The sequence below is a fragment of the Rattus norvegicus genome, chromosome 13 (assembly GCF_021556685.1).
Source record: "Rattus norvegicus strain SHRSP/BbbUtx chromosome 13, alternate assembly SHRSP_T2T, whole genome shotgun sequence".
NCBI lineage: Eukaryota > Metazoa > Chordata > Mammalia > Rodentia > Muridae > Rattus > Rattus norvegicus.
In genome coordinates this window covers 100,601,637-100,619,506 of record NC_141546.1, presented here as the reverse complement: position 1 = coordinate 100,619,506, position 17,870 = coordinate 100,601,637, and positions in this window count along the sequence as shown.

Genomic DNA, 17,870 nt, shown 5'->3' with positions numbered 1-17,870 from the left:
AAGACTATCCTTGATCCAGTGGATATTTTGGTTGAAGAATTCTATTGGTTGTCATTTTTACAACCCCACTGTTCCTGATGGAGACAGTGCCATCTGCCAAATGGCCACTTCTGCCGCCTTTTAGGTCTGTATTTCTCTTCTGAAACTAAGCCCGGAAATGTCCTCCTCCATCATTTTGCCTGAAAAAAAAACTAGAGTATCACCGTCCACATAAAGATAAATACCCCCACAACCCCCATTGTAAAGACAGGCCTCACCAAAGAGCTTAGGGTGTTTTCAAATCCATGGTCATTTGTCTCGACCTCCTGAGCGCTGGGAAGACAGCCATGAGCCTCTTCACCCCACACAGACACATTTTTCTAAAACAAAAACTCTTATGGGCCCATTTGTAGCTACAGTGCAGGTTCCTTTAGAGAAACGTTTAGGACCAGACGTGTGTTTCAAATTACCTAGTGTGTGTGTGTGTGTGTGTGTGTGTGTGTGTGTGTGTGTTTGTGTGTTTGTGTGTGTGTGTTTGTGTGTGTGTGTTTATGTTTGTGTGTGTGTGTGTGTGTGTGTGTGTGTGTGTGTTTATATTGGACAGGAATGAAGTTTTATGGTCACCTGATATACATAGCCTGAGGATAATTGCTTAAGAATATTTTTGCTTGCTCGTATTTTGACCATGACCTAACAATTGAGGTCAAGTGTGGAATTTTCCACATGCAATGCTATGTTAGCATTTTATCATTACTTGAGTTAATTTTGGAGTGTTTCAGATTCCGGCTTTTGGGTTAGGGGGTCTCACTTTGTGTGAATTGCTTACATGCTAGATTGGATAAGTGGGCCATAGGCGGCAGTCCTTGAGCACAGATAAAGCTTGACCCATCTTGATTTACCCTCTTTCCCAGAATCATCAGTGTAGACTACGGAGAAGCAGCTTGGTCTGCTGGCGTGCAGGGGAGAGTGGGACACAGTCTAGTCATTTGATTGGCTTTCAGACAATACACTACGCCTACTCCAGGTAGATCTCCTCAAAAAACAGCGTCAGGTCATCTCACTGCCCACATGGGGTGAGCTCCTCATCCCTATCTCCCACCCTGTGAATACTGTGAGTAAATGTGTTACTGAAGGTGCAGCTATGTTCAGAACATTCTCTGAACACTATGTTTGGTGTCTTAACTCAGTTTTTATGTCTTTAATAAAATGCCAACCCGAATCAACCAGGGGAAGAAAGAGTTTGTTTGAACTTCTAGCTCCCAGGTTATATACAGGTTGACAACTCCAAGCAGGAACCTGGAGGCAGGCAGGGAAGCAGAGACGGTGGAGGAGAGCTCTTGCCATGAAGCTGGCTTAGCCTGTCTTTGAGACAGCACAGGACCATTTTACCAGGGTGTGGCTGCTTACGATGGTCAGCATCCCCACCCATGTCAATGGTTAACCAAGAAAATGTCCAGCAGACTTGCTTACAGGCTAATAGATGCTTTCTCAATCAACGTTTCCTCTTTTCAGATGACCCTAGATGTGTCAACTTGATGTAAAACTAACCAGCACATTTTGGTATCATATCCATCCATCCATCCATCCATCCATCCATCCATCCACAAACACACACATACATACATACATGCATACATATATATGCAGCTGTATACAATGATTACAAGCAAAATCCATGAGACACATACAAAGGAAACAGATCAGCATAGAAAGACTTTAGAAATCCCTTCCAGCCTCTTTCCTTACTGCAGAGGGAACTAGATCTCAGATACTAACACATAGAAAGTGGAAACTGGAGAAGGCGGCTCAAAGGGCAGGAAGGGGTTGGAGGGAAGAGAGAGAATGGGGGAGGCAAGTGGGACAAACACAAATAATGACAAGGTGTTAGAAAGATTCCATTATTTCTTAGGCTAGCTAAAAAAATTAATAAAGTTTGACCCTGGGAAGAATAGTCTGGGAAAAGCTAGTCATGAAGAGCATCAAAGGATGCTGACCCCACGTGTGCCAAGGTGACTCATTTTGAGCTTAAGGAGAATGGAATGGGCAAGGTACCTTCTTGGAGTAGCTGTTGTTGGACTAAAAGTAGAAAGGTCTTATTAAGTAGTGAGACTGCCTTCTTCCTAAAGGCAGCTTTATGGCCATGAAAACTGAAAGTCATCCTGACAGAGTCTCCATAAACCAGCCTTAAATCACCAGATCTTCTGTTAGTTCCATTCCCCTTGTGGTTAATTTACCACAACTTATCACTCCAGCAGCCAGCGCCCTCTTAGCTCTATCTAGTGAGCCACTCCTTCACAAGCTGTTGTCCTTAACAGTGGTCCACAGGCCTCTGAGTCTCACATTTCCTGGCTTTGCACTTCTTCCCCGAGAATTTCCATACGTGTAAAGAGATTCAATTCCCCCAGCAAATCTTATTAATTTATCTCTTACCAGTGTCATTTGAGGGCTCCATTCAGAGAACCAAGAGATTGCTGGTGAAATATTTCTCCTCAATTATATAAGATTGAGACTAAGCTGATCATTTAGTTCTTTGATAAGACAATAAATAAAGTTATTTTCTATTTAAGAAAGTCTGTTATTACTACAGCATGAAAGGTGCCACTGTGCGTCATTCTTTGGTCCGTTGCTAATTTCATTGGGAATGGATGAGTTTAACTAGGATTGGGTCAGCATGGAGTTATGGAAGGTACTGGTGTATGTCCATTGACTGGAGAATTTTATTTATTGATTAATGGTTACTTTCCCCCATTCACTGATAAGTTCTTAAGGAGGTTGAATGTGCTATGTGGAAGCTAATGGCTTAGAGATCCAGACTTGGGTAAGTCCAGTGAGTCATCGGCCATTACTTCTTAAACTGTTGCTTTAGTCTAGGTTTACTAAATGGCCAGCAGATAAGTTTCTTGATGAACTGGAGCTCTCATTCCCACCATGACCTTAGTCCCTGCAGAAGCCACATCATTTCGGGTGCTTCTTTGATGTGACCCTGCTGAACTTTCAAGAGAAACCAGGTATCCAACGTCTTGGAGCTTGGTTTTCAGCACTTTTTAAAAAGTGAGATCTAACATGCATTTCTGAGCTAGCCCTCGTTCTTCATAAGCAGAGGAAGAAGCTGATGGTATCCTCCTGGTCTTCCCAAGCAGAAGCGAGCTGACTGCCGACAACCCACATTGCTTATTTATGTGTATGGTTTAATGCTAAAAGGTACCATTAAGGGGGAAGACCACATCTAGTGTCAAAGCAGTTAAAATCTTAAACATCCCCAATGACTGCTTTTAAGTCATTGCTATTTCTTCTAAAAACAAACCAGCCCTTCCCTAAGTGCAGGGCACTCGGATTACAAATGATACCAGTCATCTGGAGTTCTCATTACGGAGCTTCTGCCAAGTTTGGACTCTTTGCCAAGGATGATTTAACCATTCAGAGTGTCAGACTGACCTTGAGTTTGGGGGCTGGGTGTACAGAGCAGTCTAATTGCCTAAGCATCATTTTCTCAAATTCTAAAATATACTGTGGAGGTGAAACCACCAATTTGACTTCTCAACTGCTCTAGTTAAAATCTCGAGCTCACGTCATCACGCCATCACAACCGAGTGTGCTAGGGGCCCTTGGAACTGTCACGTATTAAATCAAATAAAGACTTTTAAGGAAAGCTTTTAGAGAACAAGGGGAGGAAAGAGAGATCCATGTGTATGGATCCCAGAGCTGGCACAATTAAATACGATGGTTGTTAAATTGAGGCATCTGTTGGTGTGTTTTCACCGTTCTAAAAAAAATATTAGGCTAGAGTGTGGTGGGCCTGTGTAATGGGGAATGAAACACTGTCCAGGCCTCAGGACTACAACTCTGAGGACATGTAGAAATACAGGCCTCCTTCCTCCTGAGTATCAGGACCGGTCATTATCTTAGAAGGATTATTGCAATCGAGGATGGAAGGGATGAAACTTTACATCAAAATGAAAGCAAATCAGAAGTGCCAGCTATCGAGGCTCACAGCCATCCATCTTCCATTGTGCCCAATACACTTCATGTTCTGGCTTTGCTAGGTGCTTATTCAAATGCCTTAGGAATGACCTGACCTTACAGAGTGGAGCTACTGCTTTTAAAGTGCCGAGCCTTGTTAAGGGTCCATGCATAAACTGAACGGTGATCTTCCCTAAAGCAACGGAGGGCAGCTTCTGAGGAGACAGTGAGTAAAATTCATAGGCAAGCATCTCTCTGCTTAGTATGCCTGCGGGCCCGGGCTCAATCCTCAGTGCACAGCCTGCTTCCCTATCAAACAGGTTCACAATTGAAATGGAAGCATGCTTCTATCTAGAAGTGAGACTTACTGAGAAGAACTATCTACCCATTTGTGAGGTCCCATGGGTTAGATTGCATTATGATTTACCATTGTCTTTGAACTCCCCATAATCCCACTGGAATACCAAGGCGATGTTTGGAGACAGCTCTACAAACCGCCCATACCATTATAACACCATTTCATGAGCACCTACTGCCTATCACACCGGATCACCATATTAGGTTTTTATTTCTTAGTAAGTTCAATGCTCTGTCTAACCAACTTGTACAGTGAAGGCTTTAATCTCCTTTGTTAACTGGGACTGGAAAGAGAATTCATACCGCTCACAATTGTACACACAAGAGCTAGCTGTGGTAACTTAGCCCTACAATTTCAGCTTTCGGGATTAGGAGTTCAAGACCAGTCTCAGGCACCTAGTAAGATTAAGACGAGTCTGGGTCTGCATGCACCCCTGTTTCAGATCAATCAAACAAACAAAAACAAAAACAAAGCAAAATCACACAGCTGATATTTGGTATGTGAGGCTTAAATTCAGTCTTGTGGCTGCCCACACCATTCCAATCATCCTGATGGTATTCAGTATTTATTGGTTATTTCTTTCTTTCCCCTGTGATTCCTTAATTTGAATCTCGGTATGAACCTAGAGGAGGCTGTAGAGATATACTTTTCAAACCGATGTTAGTACGGAAGAATGATATCAACTTAGGCTTGTTTAGAAGCTGGTCTTTGAACCTGACTCCAAAAACTGCCAGTTAATTTGACGATTATTCCTTGGTGAGTTGCCTGCTAAGAAAATGGTTTAAGAGCCCAGTTGACAAGAGTCAGTGCAGTGTGTCATATTCACGGGGGGAGAGTCAATGCCCTGAAGTTCTAAGTGTGACTTTCAGGTGACCTTCAGGGAACAGGTTAAAAAAATATTTGGCTCTGCCCTTTTTGGTTGATCGGGAAGAACTAATACCTGAATCAGATTCTAGATTCTCTGGATCCATAGGCCTTGAGGCATGTCAGTTTGGGTCATGTGTGTGAGTGTGTGTGTGTGTGTGTGTGTGTGTGTGTGTGTGTGTGTGAGTGTGTGTGTGTGTGTGTGTGTGTGTGTTCCTCTTAATATACATGTTCCAACACTTTTGGGTTTATTTTGGTGTTGATAGACTTTACAGTGGGTTGTTTATATGACTAAAACTGCTTCTTCAGATTCTTTCCTTAGAGTTGAGGGGCAAAGTTCTGCCTAAGAACAAAACTGCAGGAAGTAGAAGAGATGACATTAGGTGCCATGGTCATCTGCCTTCTCGACCCACCACTTCTGGCCTTTCATTTGTCTGATTTATTACTTCTTCATGTTGCTATATCTGCTAGTATCTTTCTCTCCACAGTGAAAGAGTTTGGTGAGGCCATTCAGACCAAAGAGTCAAATTAAATACATACCTTCGAAAGAGAAACTCGAAAGAGATGCTTCTAAACTGTCAGTGGGTGGGCAGAGTGTCAGGGGGTGTTGTAGGAGATAAAAAACTGCATGTGTGTCTGTGTGTGTGGGTGTGTGCATGTGTGTCTGTGTAGGTGTGTGCCTGTTTGTGCATGTGTGTCTGTGTATGTGGGATGTGCATTTGTGTCTGTGTAGGTGAGTGTGTGCATACATGTATTTGGAGGTGTGTGTGTGTGTGTGTGTGTCTGCATGCATGTGGAGGGGTGTGTATGAGAGAGTGTTTCTGTCTCTCTGTCTCTCCCTATGTCTCTCCATCTGTCTCTATCTCTGTGTCTCTCTGTCCATCTTTAGTGTGTGTGTGTGTGTGTGTGTGTGTGTGTGTGCGCGCGTGCGCGCATGTGCGTGCGTGCACGTGTGTGTATCTCATCACAATTTTCATCTTTGGAAACTGTGTTTTCACTACTCAGTGTCAGGCCTGGCCATCTGAATTACTTGGCCCAACTCTGAGTGCTTCATCTTCTTGGCAACAGAGATGAGCTCAAGGTTTGTGCCTCAGTTCTCTGAACCCAAAGTCCTTTCCTGGAACCAACACAGAAAGAAAAGAGAAGAAAACTAAGATTTTTTCTTGCTGGAACTATTCAAACACATAAGTGTGAGGAGAACTCAGTCATTTAGGGCTTCCTGGGAGGAGGAGATTCTATCTGTTAGAAAAAAGAAACAGAATCAGTACCCAGAGAGCAAAACTGGAGAAGCACCTGGGCTAATGGGACGCCTTTCAAGACAACTGAGCTACAACCCACATTACGTTTAACAGTAGGTGTGCATGTGTGTATGAGTTTGTGGGTGGTATGTGATGTGTGCATGTGTGGATGCATGGCAGGGAGGAGAGGGAGTATATTTCTCCCCTCAGTGTCAGTGGTGTGAATCAGATGGCCTCCATAGTCACATGATGACATTGAAGGTTGTAGTTACTTTTTGCTGTAAAGTTAAGGTGTATATATTTTTTTAAAAAAATATTTGTCAGTGGTATCTTTAATAGGACTCAATTAGATTCAATTACACTTAATTTTTAATGTGTCTGGACTTGGTGGTCTACAAGGTAGTAAACCATTCATCATTGTATCATTCAGATACAACTTTGTGATCTGACAATCCTTCTACCTCTCCGTATTTGGAAATTCTGGGCCACCGTGTCAGATTCGGTGTGACTACACCTACTGGGTTTACAAACCCAGAATGTTGATTAGGACACCAATGACCTTTGCCTTTGATCCCTCTCAGAGGTCTTCCATGCGCTGAATCCAGTGTGCTCATAAGCTAATACTTGTTAAGTTTCTTGCAAGGTGAAAGGTCATTTGTGTGATTTGTAGCATCGGTGGTCATGCAACATCCTGTCAACATCTCTGGCAGCGCCGCAGCTCATGGAAAACCATGGCACCACACGGAAGCCCTGGCCCTCTGCATCTTGTTTCGAGGTTGTATTTATTTCAAGAAGTTTTAATTACTTTTATTTATAAATGTGCATATAAACAAACACACGCAACTCTTTAACACAGAATTTATAAATAGCCACAAAACCTAACTCTCATTAAATGTCACATGGATTGTAGTGGAAGAGAGAATCAAGCTGGGGCCCCCGAGCTTTTACTGCTCATTTCCGGTTACCTTCTCTCCTAGGACTTTGCTTTTGGCGTCTGGATTGTTGACACGGGTGACTAAGCCTTGGCCTGGAGGACGTTCCGGTCTCTAAGCTGCTGACTTTTGCTTTCCACCTGGGAGCTGGGGTCATTTTTCCAAGTCAGGCTGCATCCTGGTTCCCAAGGAGGGATCCTGGGTGGGAGGGAGGCTTGGGTCGGGAAACCAGGGCTCCTCAGAGGCAGCTTGCTGCTGTCGTGGGCATGAAGTCAGTGTCCTGAGCTTGTCCACGGACTCTCTGTGCTGGTTTGAGTAGGAGTGGTCCCCATAGACTCCGGTGTTTGAATGCTTGGTATTAGGGAGTAGCAGTATCAGGAGGTGTGGCTTTGCTGGAGGAGGTGTGGCTTTGCTGGAGGAGGTGTGGCTTTGCTGGAGGAGGTGTGGCTTTGCTGGAGGAGGTGTGGCTTTGCTGGAGGAGGTGGGGCTTTGTTGGAGGAGGTGTGGCTTTCCTGGAGGAGGTGTGGACTCATTAGGGTATCACTGTGGAGGTGGGGCTTTGAGGTCTTAAATGCTCAAGGCATGCCCAGTCTAAAACACACACAGTCCTCTCCTGCTGCCTGGGATCAAGATGCACACCTCTCAGCTCCTTCTCCAGCACCACCAAGTCTGCCTGGATGCCGCCATACTTCCTGCACGCTGCCATGCTTCCTGCCATGATGATAATGGACTCAGCCTTTGTAGCTGTCAGCCAGTCCCAAGGAAATGTGGTTCTTTGTAAGACTTGCTATGGTCACGATGTCTCTTCACAACAATAAAACCCTAACTAAGACACCCTCAAACTGCCTTTTATGAGACATCTTATGGCTGGACCAACTGTAGAATCAGCTAGTTAAGACAAAGTACAAATTCAACTAAACAACATACATTTTTTGCTCACGAGTCAGCAGTTAGCCAGTTTGAATATTATTTCAAACTTTGATTTGAAGCACTATCGCAGGCAACAAGCCCAGTACACTTGCTTTGACTAGCTTTATTGAACAAGAAAGTCATGTTGGAAAAATGAGTAGACTTTATGGATTGATTTAAATGACAATTTTACTTTCATCTTTTCTGCCAATGGTTTGGATCAAAATTTAATCCTTATATAATTTGAGACCTGAATGATATTTAAAATAAGAATCACTTCAATAGTGAGAGTCCCTAATGGGATAAAATACCGTTGGTTGTAGCGCTGTGGCTGAGGTGTCTCAGCTGGTAGAGAGCTTACTCAGCAAGCTTGAAGTCCTGGGCTCTACCTCCTGCACTACATAGATGAGTTACAGTGCACCCTCTAATCAGAGGGATAAACGGCATAGGGTCATCCTTGGCTATTTGGTGAGTTATAGGCCAGCCTGGGACACATAGCTCATTGTCTCCAAAAGAAACCTAAAAACAAACAAACAAACAAACAAACAAAAAAGGAGGGAAAACTTAATTATAGCCTCAGTTACAGGCTGAGCATGATACAGGGTGATAGTTTCTTGATAACAGACTTCCCTGCTTCCCTTGAGCTAGTCCCAGCAGTTCTAGAAGGGAGGGACTATGGTATGGTAGTCCTTGTAAGGATGCACATCCCATCTTCTGTAGGAACTTTGCCGTCTGCATGTCAATGTCAAGATGCCCCTTGCTGTGAATAAATATGGTCCCACCTAAGGTCAGACCAAGCCTTCTGTCCTTCTACTGATGCCTTAAATAAACTTACGTAATCAAGGCAAGTTGTAGGAGGGAGACTCCCAGAGGCTGTCTCAATGTCATGCCTTATGGTATGGGCGGTCAGAAGACACCTGGAGTTCCACCACTGCATGGCTGGCCCTCAGTGGGAGCTACTACAATGTGTCAGTATGTGGTGGATGAATGGGAGAGAAAGAGAAGTGGAGCAGCTTGAGCATTATAGAGGTGGAACTGGAGATGTGAGAGTGGAGAGGGACAGCCTGATATGAGTAACCTGCCCCACCACTGACGCCATGGTGAGATCCCAGCCCATGCTACCACTGAGGGCCATGTCTGGGATCATGGCCATGCAGCAGCAGGGGTCTGTAATGTTTATTTACCCGATGTAGTTGTCATCTCCAAGGTTTACCGCCTCCATCTGCTAACCTAGGCCTAGCCTCTGTATACTCTAATCTAGGCCTAGAATGTTTTCAGCCTCTGAGACTGACTGCTGAATATGCTCAGCCTTTCTTGTTCTTTCTTAACTCTGGCTGGCTGGTTCAACTCAGCTGTTCTGCCTCAAACTCCTCTCCAAGCTGACTGATTCAACCTGGGCTCCCTTTCTCAGCCTCTGACTGTCTGCTTTGCTTGGCCTCACATTAACTCTGGCAGTCTGTTCTAATCTTCGGGCCCTTTCTCATTCTCTGGCTTGTTCTGTCATCACCTGGGTCTAGCTTGTTTTCTCACTGCAACCTGTCTCTGTAAAACTGCCCCGGTAAAACTGTCTCCTCCCTCTCTCTCTGCACTGCCCCTGAAGTAGCTTCCCTTTCCTCCCTTTTTAGTGAGAGTGGGGCAGATTCTATTCTGTCAAATCTCTCCCTGATTTGCCAGATTGTCTGCCACTCAATTAGACATCACTTTCAAACAGGGGTGCTTCCTTCTACAAACTAACTTAGTCTTCATTGTTTGGCATTAAAGGTGTGTACTAAGGGCTGAGCTCCACCACAACTAAAAACGGTTTCTTCCTTCCTTCCTTCCTTCCTTTCTTTCTTTCTTTCTTTCTTTCTTTCTTTCTTTCTTTCTTTCTTTCTTTCATTTTCTCCAGTAAATAACACAATCTCAGGGGTCACAGTGTGGTCAAATATCCTGTAACAGGTCTGTGTTGATGTTCATGGGTCTTATCACCATTACAGACCATGTGGATGTCCTTGGTCTGGGTTGCAGCCTGGGACCACATTGGTGTCCAAAGGCTGTACCAAGTTGCCCTTGCCTCTCACTGGTTGTAGCATTATGGGGAGCTAGCTCCGCCTCTCATTGGCTGAAGCATTAGGGAGAGCAGGCCCTGTACGTTGCCTGTGTAGCACAGTAGAGTTGGCCTTGTTGGCAAAGGCAAAAGAGAGCTGGCCCAAGTGCATGAGAGCAGGAGAACTGACCCCACCCTCAGGGCAGTGCTGGAAGCTCAGTCTGGTTGTGTGGTGTGGTGGAAGAGAGCTGGTAGGCTGACCAACTCAGCAGCTACCCAGGCTCAGATCCAGGACTTTGAGTTGGTCAATCCCACAACATCTCCTCTATCTGTGAACTGCTGAAGCACACGAAATAGCCAGCCCTGGGGGTGCAAAACTACAGGATCTGCATGAAATGACAACAACAGGATAACACGAGAGGAGTTCCAGTGAGGGTCTGGGATGGATGGTGTCGCGGAAGCTCCCTCACTACAATAAACATTTGCAAATAAAGACATGTGGACAAAAGGATGGATTGTGGGACACACTACAGCTTCCATGACAAGACTTTTTTAAATGCTCTGTTTTTTGTTTATCTTTTAACTTTTGTGTTTTATTTTCTCTTTTGGTGGGGAGGTTGCAAGGGGAGAGGGTGAAGATACGAAGGGATGGAGAGATGAGTCAGACTGGGCTGCATGATGTGAGACTCACAAAGAATCAATAAAAAGTAAAAAAAAATAACTTTGTTGTGAGTTATATTGGTTCTTTTGCTTATAATAATTTAAATACTGAGAAGAGCTACACTATTTATTAAGTGGAACACAAGTTGTTTACTTTTCTCCAAGTGGTCACTGAAACAATTGTAACTTTTAAATGGATTATTTTTACTATAAATATACAATCCATAGAAATCAATCTTTTCTGATTAGGCCAAATGGATGGTGCCGAAAACAAACAATTGACTATTAAGATACTGTGTCCTGAAGTCTACAAGAGTGGACCCCTGCCAACCACAAAGCCCTTCAGCTGCCCCTTATGTGCTGGCCCTGAAAGTCCTGAACCCTCAGGGCTCCATTCACGTCAGTTACATCCACTCTCTAAGAAAGACACTGTTTCCATAATCATGTCTGTTGTGAGAAGAGGAAATAGAGAGACCAAGGAATTCATGAAGAAAGACTTCACTGTGCTTGCTGGCTGACACATTTGGGTGTTGTACATTTCCACATTGGGTGGAAGCATTTGTCTATAGGTGGCTATAATTATGAGTACAGCAGTCTTCCAGAACTCACAAGTTCAAGGCTACTGTTCACAAACAAAAGAAAACCAAAGAGAACAAATCAAAACATCCTACAGCATTGGAGATTGGCTCCATGAGAAACGGAAAAGAGAATGAATCTCCCAAACACCCCCCAGGGGGTTGGCATTGTTTCTCTTATCCTCCTTTTGACTCAGAACCCAGTCTGGTAAGGTATCCAGGTCCTTTTCTTTAGGCTGGATTTAATTGCTTGATGGATGTCTTTTGCTAATGGGATTGGGCAATCTGATCTGTGACTCACATTCTTGAGATACATTTCAAAACATAACTAGAGATTAAACAGATTTTTAAGATAGACTAAAGAGAATTTTTTCTACTTTGTATTTTTTCTTCTCTTTTGCCATTAATCCCTCCTTCTCTTTTTTATCTTTCTCTTCCCTGCTCCTCTCTTTCTCCCCTTGTCTAGTCCCCTTTTTCCCTTCTCTTCCTTCTCCTTATTTCCTCCTACTTGCATAAAGTTTCATGTTCAAAACTACTTATGATGTTCCTTGATAAAATGGCAATCTTTGTAAATCTCAAAGGCAAAACATGATATGACACACACTTACACACTGCTTTCAATATCAACTGAGTAGTTAGAACAGCCATTACTTTAAACATTGATCATTTCTAGCACTGAGGCATTTAAAAATCTAATCGGCCATGTTTGTGTTGAAGGCACATTGTCCATAAGTCACCCTCCTACTGTGCCCTAGACCACCAGAACGTATTCCTTTTATGTAGTTACAGCTTTGCACAGTAACTGACTTCTCTATTTCCATTCATTCTCCAAAGCCCCTCCACCTCCTCTGGTTCTATTCTCTGCTCTACTTCAAGGGGTATAAATCAGAGTAGCCATTGTGGAGAATAACATGAAGGTTCCTTTAGAAAGTCAAAAGTACTGCCCCTAAGAGGCCCACAGCTAAGTGTGTGGAAGGGTAGCTCCACTCCCATGTTCCCCACAGCCAAGCACAGATCCTTACAGCATTCATCCGGACACGCGTAGAGGAGGGAAGAACAGGGCAAATGCGTAGGACTATACAGCCACGAAAGAGGAAATGCTGGCATTTGCACATATGTGAAGCCCGTTGAAGATGGCTGACATCCATTTGGAACTATCTAAGACAGTATCTGAATAAGATTGTTAACCCAGACCGTGGCTGTACTACATATTTGCTACACAGCACATCTCAAGTGCTTGGTCAATCAGGCAAACCTAAATATGAAATACACCTGACCTAGAACATGTCGCATGACCAGGCAATGCATAAGTGGAAGCTAAAATAGTATAGCTACTCACAATTCGCACATCCACTCTGACTAGTTTCAATACTTAGCTCGCCACCCCTTTACAGGTTACTGCACGGTGGTTAAGTAAGCTCCACCTACGAAGACACCCAATGCCATGGGAGGTTAAGAGAGTGCGACCTAAAATAACTTACAGCCTGTGAGTGGCTAAGACCCAAAGTGGTGGCAGCACCAGAGGCTGGTGAAGATGCAGAAAGGAAGCAGCTATGCACACAGTCCTGGTGGAAGCCAGAGCGGTGCGGCCCCTCTGCAGCACAGTTTGGCAGAACCTTAAAAGCTTCAGCATGCACTTACGTACAATTTCACTTTTGCAGTCTTGGGCATTTGTCCCAGAGCAATGAAAACTTATGTTCACACAAAACCCGTGCATGAACGTTCATGGAAGCTTTAGTCACAACAGCCCAGAACTGGAGACAACCCAGATGTCCTTCAACAGGTGAATGGTTAAACAAGCCGTGACAGTCCACACCAGGAATGTTATGCAAGAATAAAAACGATTGATACAGGCAAAAACTTGGATCCATTTAAAGGGAATTGTGCTGAGTTTAAAAACGGCTAAAACACTACATCTTATGACCTTATTCATTCAACATTCTCAAAGTAATGAAATTAGAGAAGTAGAGATAGGGAAGAGATTGGGGGTCAATATGGCGGAGGCGGAGTGCAGAACACAGAGGCAGCTGTAAAGAATTCATGTAGGGACTCTTTGGGGACAAAGGAGCTTTTATCTTGAGGGCTAAATGGAACACAGAATAAACATGTATGCACATGAATATACATGCATGTACATATAGGCACAATCAGTGCACAAATACATATGAATTTGGGAAATTCTGAAGTTCCCTCATTGGCCTCACTGCCTTGTTTCTCATTTTGACGTCCTGCTACATTTCTGAAAAAAAAAAAAAAAAAGAAAAACAATAACAAAAAGAAACTTCGGGGATGAGGTAATCTGGGAAACAGGCAGGGATTAGGTAATCTGGGAAACAGACGGGTATTAAAACTCCTTTATTTTGTACAGTTCTATGGATGGACACGTACTGCATCAGACTTACTGTAAATTCTACTCTCATACTGTTAATAAAGTGAATTCTGTTCACTGGGGCAGAGAAAAAAACTGAACAGCAGCACAACGGATTAGCTGAGAAGTTGCTGTGGAAGTTGATTACTAATGCCTACAGAAGCCCATGCATAGATGGGGATGGGGGGCTCGTTCCATCACAGGTGACGGCTTTACTAGCACTGGGGCCTGAGTTTGACCCTCAGAACCCACATTCAAAAGTCTAGGGTGCTGACAGGTGTGTATAAGCCCGGCACTGAGAAGGGAGAGACAGGCAGATTCCTTAGTCTACTTGGTGAGTTCCACGCCTGTAAAAGAACCTGCCTCAGAAATATAAAAGTGAGCAGTGCCTGAGGAAAGACACCCAAGGTTATCTATCCAGTGGCCAGACACCTTAACCACACATGCACAACACATGCATGAACACGCACACATGCACGAACATGCACATGTGCACAAACATGCACATACACATGCGAGAGAGAGAGAGAGAGAGAGAGAGAGATCACACGTGGTTGGTTCTGATTATATTTTTTTCTTGAATGTATTTATGTAATAATATATCATATTTATGTACAAATGACAGAAAAAAACACGGAGATACATGTTGCCAAAACACATTGCAAAGCTCAGAGCCCAGGCAGCAATTTCTACCGATCTGGTTCTGGAGCAGTAATTTCTTCAGATCTGAAGCCCAGAAGAGATAATAAGAGCGACTGGAAATATATTAGCAGCAATAAATCTGCTTGTTCTCCACAAGGTTTTCAATGTTTTTTTAAATCCCATTTTATATTGTCTGTGTTGGAATCGGCTTAGGGCTCATTTCAGCTTTTGTTGAAAAAAGAAAAGCAGTAGGGAGGGGAGTCGGGGGGGTGGCAAACAGCAGCCATGAACTCAGAAATAAGTGCTCTAACTTCCAGTGTCAGCCGTGGGGGAGAACGTGCTGCTCTCCTTCAGAGGCGATGGACCTGGGCTCAGAGGTGCAGACTGGTTTCACCATGTCAGCTCATCAGAAAACATGAACGCAGAGGAAGTAGATTTGACTGTGTCTCTGGATACAAAGGCTGACCTCTCAATCTCAATATAGGTTCTGATTGATGTCGGATTTGTTGTGACTTAAACTGAGGGGAAAAGCGCTATTCATTCATTCATTCATTCATTCATTCATTCATTCATATTCATTCACCCATTCATCTACTGGGGACTTTTTGTGAGGTTTCTTCTTTTGACATAAGGTCTCATGTAGCTTAGGCTGGCCTTGAACTCCTGACCTTCCTGTTCTCAGCTCCCTGGTCCTGGTATAACAGATGTGTGCCAAGGCACCTAGTTTTATGCTGTGCAGGAAACTGAACTCGGGGCTTCACGTATGCTAATGAAATGGTCTTCCATCCCTTAGGGTTCAGTCTTTATCTAAAGATGTCAGATGATGGAAGGGTAGCCCAGTGGTAGGAGATTTGCCTGTTATACATGGGACCCTGGTTTTGATTTCCATATATATATATGGTGTCACTCTGGGTATGGGCTTTAAGAACCTGTTCTAGGGGGTTGGGGATTTAGCTCAGTGGTAGAGCGCTTACCTAGGAAGCACAAGGTCCTGGGTTCGGTCCCCAGCACGCCCCCCAAAAAAAAGAAAAAAAAAAAAAAAGAACCTGTTCTATCTGCCTGGGAGCTGATCTTCTAGCAGCCTTCAGATGATGATGTAGAACTGTCAGTTCCTCCTGCACCATCTCTATCTCTATCTCTATAATATTATAAATAATATATAATATTGTATATATATTAGTTATATATGATCTATCATACATTACATTATATTATTAACATAATAATATTGATAATATGCTATACACATTGTATATATTACATTCATAAAATATACAATTTATATATCATACTACTTATATAATACTGTATATAAGTAGTATGATATATAAATTGTATATTTTATATATGATATATTATATATTGCTATATACAATATTATAGTATAAGTAATATAACATATAAATAATAAGTAATATAGTACATAAATTGTATATTTTATATATATCATATATATATGATGGTTTGCATATACTTGGCCCAGGGATTGGCACTATTAGAAGGTGTGGAATTGTTGGAAAAGTGTGTCACTGTGGGGGTGGGCTTGGAGGGAGACCCTCCTCCTAGCTGCCTGAGGATGCTCAGTCTGTTCCTGGCTTCCTCCTGGTGAAGATGTAGAACTCAGCTCCTCCTGCACCATGCCTGCCTGGATACTGTGATGCTGCCACCTTGATGATTATGGACTGAACCTCTGAACCTGTAAGCCAGCCCCAGTTAAATGTTGTCCTTTATAAGAGTTGCATTGATCGTGCAATAAGACCCTGACTAAGACAGAAGTTGGTACCAGGCAGAGACTGGGGTATTGCTGTGATAGGCCTGATCTTGCTTTTGTTTGGAAGAATGTGGATTTTGGAACTTCGGATTTGGAAAGCAGGGGAATGCTTTAAATGGAGCTTAATAGGCTGTCTTAGTAGGGATGCGGAAGTCTTTGTTGCTGAGAGTGATTTGAATTGTGCAGGCCTAGCCCAAGAGGTTTCATAGGAGAAGAATTTTGGTATGTGCTGTAGAGACTGCTTTTGTGATATTTTGGTGAAGAATGTGGCTGCTTTTTGCCTTTGTCTGAAGAGGCCTAAGGCTAAAGTGAAAAGACTCAGATTAATTAAATTGACAAAGGAAGTCTCAGAAAAGGCCCATCATAGATTTTGTTCTCTGGTTAAGTCTCATGAAGAGCATTTTAATGAAAAAAGGGAAGTTGAAAAAGGAAAAATACAAAATATATGGTTTGACTATTAAAGGGATACCGGGAAGTGAAATGGAGCGCAATCCTGTGCTCAAGGATATTAAATTGAATTAAAGAAGTAATGACATTGGGGCAAGATCCCGCCCAGCTGAGTTAGCTCCAGGCAATTTAGTATAAACCTTTAATCCCAGGAGACAGGCATGCAGATCTCTAAATGCAAGGTCAGTCTACAGAGCAAGACCCTGGACAGCCAAGTTTAGACAGTGAAGGAGTTAGAAAGAGGAAGCTAATGATAATGTAACAGAACAAGGGGTCGGTGTTCCAGCTCCCGGAAGCAGCAGAAGCTTCATCCATGTGTCTCTGGCTTTACATTCAAGAGGAGAAGGAGACTGCTGGGACAATTGATGCTGGTCAGCTGGAGCTAAGAGAGAGACCAGCATCACTGAGGTGAAATCTTCTGCGAAGTGTTTTCTGAGAGCACAAAGAGGCTGTGTTCCAGAGATGCCAAGGTTGTACCTCGTGCTGCAGCTGGACTTGGTAATGTGTAAGAGTCGCCCAGGTGGTACTGGTTTTGAAGGCATGAAAGGGTCATGAAGAGCAGCTGAGGCTGGGCACCATGAGAGACCATGGAAGGCCATTGGTGAAGGTGCAGCCTCAGTTGCAATTGATGGCCCAGGACTGAAGGGGTCATGCAAAGGAGTTGAGGTTTGGCACCATGAAGAAAGCCTGTGAGAGGCTACTGGTGAAGCCTAGTTGCAGCGGAAGACCCCAGTGTATTGGAGATGCCAGTACCGTGAGACGATCACCACGAACAGCTGAGGCAGTGCAGTGGCTTAACCTGAGTGCTACAGAGGGCAGAGCTGGAGAAGTGAAGCCAGCCCTTCAGAGGATCATGTGTGGATCCCAGACATTGAAACAAGTGTAACATTGAAGCTGCCTTGGAGACCCAAAGATGTCAAAGATGCCAGAGTCACCGGCTATCTGCTGAGGAAAGCTGCTAACAGGGAGTGAAACCAGCTCAGGAGAAAGAAGTTTGTTGTAGTCAACAAAGATGACCTGAAGACCACTTTGACATCAGACATGAAGATGTCAGAGTTTGAAGTTTGCCCAGCTGGTTGCCTGTCTTAATTTGGGGATTAGAGTTAAGTGATTAGATGGATCTTGGAAGAGACTTTGAACT